We start from the raw sequence: 2889 nt of genomic DNA on the forward strand, positions 1-2889 counted from the left end.
TCTTGGAAAAAGACAACAACAGAAAATCCCAGGTAAGACATACTTTAAAGCTCATCAAGAGAGCCATACGCATAAGAAGCCAGGCGAGGGGCAACTGAAAGCTACTCAGCATGAAGCCTTGGTTCTGTTTCCTAAGGCAGATCCATCTCTATGAGACTATTAGGGTCTGGGACCCAGTCCTAAGCTTGTGATCTGCACTGGGCATCTGAACTATCCTGCTCTTCCCACAGCTCCCTCTGGGGCAGGGATATGGACAGTGCTCAGATGCTGCCAATCTTTTACCCCCTGACTGAACATGAGTCTTCATAACCCTCCTGAGTTCTGGACCCTTGAATCTACCCAATCTAGCCTCAGCAGGAATATGACTAAATCATTTGCCAACCCAGCTTGGACCCTGCGGCTTTGCATTGCCTGCCCATCTAGGTCACATTATCAAGCAAGGATATGGTGTGATTGGCATTGCCAGCCTCAGTGGGTTGGCATGGGTAAAGAACATCCCTGGACCAAACTGACTTTCCTCTCCTTGCTTCTCAAAGAAGGAAATTCTGGATCTGAGTTGCTAGAGATAAAATGTAGAGATTTTTCAGGATGACTGCGGGGTGGGGGGGACACCCAAAGCAGAGGGAGTGACACTGCCCACAGGTACAAGTCCTTGGATGAGGTTCCTGTGTCACAGTTTGAAGGATGGACAAAAGGCCAATAGAATTCACAGCCTTCCTCCTCCCTCCCCCATTCTATCTTTTTTCTGGTTTTCTCACACACACTTTTTCATAGAGCCCTTTCTAATAGGGAACTCCTCCTTCTGAGGTCAAGCCATGAAAAGAGTCTTTTTAGCATGCTTCTGCTGACCCTAGGGAGAAACTTGGGACTTCTTCCTTCCATCATCAAGATCTTGAGAAAGCAAAGAATCGTCCATTGAAAGACAGTGCTCTAGGAGGAAGCCAAGGAGAGACATGAAGAAGAGCTGACATTGAGGAGGTAGGCAGAAATAAAAGCTTAGACGTGACAAGGGAGGAGGAATCACTGAAACTCCCAATATCCTGCAGTCACTTTGTGACAATGTTGCCCAATTTCTCCCTGGGTTCACCACAATTTGATGAACCTCATTCACACTAAATTAAGACATGCCAGGAATCCATTTGGTAGGTTGAATGCGCATTTTGGCGGATCCCAGTCCAAGAGGCCTTCTGATGTAATGTTTCAGACAGTGTAACAAAATGGAACAGAAGGCTTGGCACCTGTGGCTCAAGTGGCTAAGGCGCCAGCCACATACACCTAAGGTGGCGGGTTTGAATCCAGCCCAGGCCCGCCAAAACAACAATGCTGGCTGCAACCGAAAAAAAATAGCCAGGCATTGTGGTGGGCACCTGTGGTCCCTGCTACCTGGGATGCTCAGGCAGGAGACTCACTTGAGCCCAGGAGTTGGAGGTTGCTGTGAGCTGTGATGCCACAGTACTCTACCAAGGGGGACAGCTTGAGGCTCTGTCTCAAAAAAAAAAAAAAAAAAAGGAACAGAAAAATGTTTAGGGCTTGGTCAACAGGTTCTTGCTGGACTTTCCCAGATTCCCCATCCCAACAGTGGTTTGTGTTCCCTGTGCCTGCCTTTTGTCTACCTTCTGCTCACCCACACACTGCTCACCATCTCCTTTTGTTTTATTTTGTTAACTTTATATTTACATGCATTGCTGGGTGTTGTCTCAAATCCTTGGAGAATTAGCTGACAATAAACAAATACATAAATATAGCAACAGATTGTTTAACCAGGTGCCCAAACACCAGAAATATATGTGTAGGCTCAGCGCCTATAGCTCAACCGGCTAAGCCCAGGGCTCCTAACTAATCTACTGCTCTCACTCTTATCATGCAACAGACTATTCTCCCTATCTCAAAGTGTGTCGCAGGCTGGATTCCTCAGGAATCAGACTTTGAGGATGAAGATTTGCATGCAGGAAATCTGTTGAAGAGAGCTCTTGGGATCAATACTTGTGAAGGAATGAGGGAAGCAAAATTGTGCAGGAAGAATGGGGACCAAAGACCCCATTCTTGGCAGGGGAGAGCACCCCCAGAAAAAGAGGAAATTAAAAAGTAAGCTGAAGGAGTCAGAACAAAGAAAAGTCAGCTAGTTTACTTTAAAGCTAGTCATTGCTAAATTTCTTATCTGATCAAGTTTCTGGCCTTTCCTGAAACTCTGGCCTGTTGGGGATACAGCTTACACCAATACCCTGCTGAGTCTGTGAACACTCTAAGGAAGTAAAATGGTCATAAAAGAGGTTATGACAAGACCTGGAATAGGGTTTGGCGCCTGTGGCTCAAGCGGCTAAGGCGCCAGCCACATACACCTGAGCTGGAGGGTTCAAATCCAGCCCGGGCCTGCCAAACAACAATGATGGCTGCAACCAAAAAATAGCCAGGCATTGTGGCAGATGACTGTATTTCCAGCTACTTGGGAGACTGAGAGGCAGGAGAATCACTTGAGCCCAGGAATTTGAGGTTGCTGTGAGCTGTGACATCACAGCACTCTACCCAGGGCGACAGCTTGAGGCTCTGTCCCCAAAAAATAAAAATAAAAAAAGACCTGGAGTAAATACACCTTCTGGGTCATTTCCTGCCCATTAAACAGACAAAGCAGATACCCATTGTGGAGATTTGCATTTGACTGGGGCAGAGACCAAGGGAATAGCTTGAGCCCTGAGATATGAGGCAATAAAGCTTGCACCCCTTATCACAGAGGAAAATCCTCTGTGGTGGTGATGAGAGGAAAAAGCCTCTCTCCCACTGATTTCTCAGAGGAGATTAATGTCAGTGGTGTCTTACTCAACAGTGAACTAGTGAAGCTTAACACCTCCCTGGGAATCTGTGTGTGTAACTCTGGACAGGAGGCTTCCCCCA

The sequence above is a fragment of the Otolemur garnettii genome, unplaced genomic scaffold (genome assembly GCF_000181295.1).
Source record: "Otolemur garnettii isolate 467f Iridium unplaced genomic scaffold, OtoGar3 scaffold00192, whole genome shotgun sequence".
Classification (NCBI taxonomy): domain Eukaryota; kingdom Metazoa; phylum Chordata; class Mammalia; order Primates; family Galagidae; genus Otolemur; species Otolemur garnettii.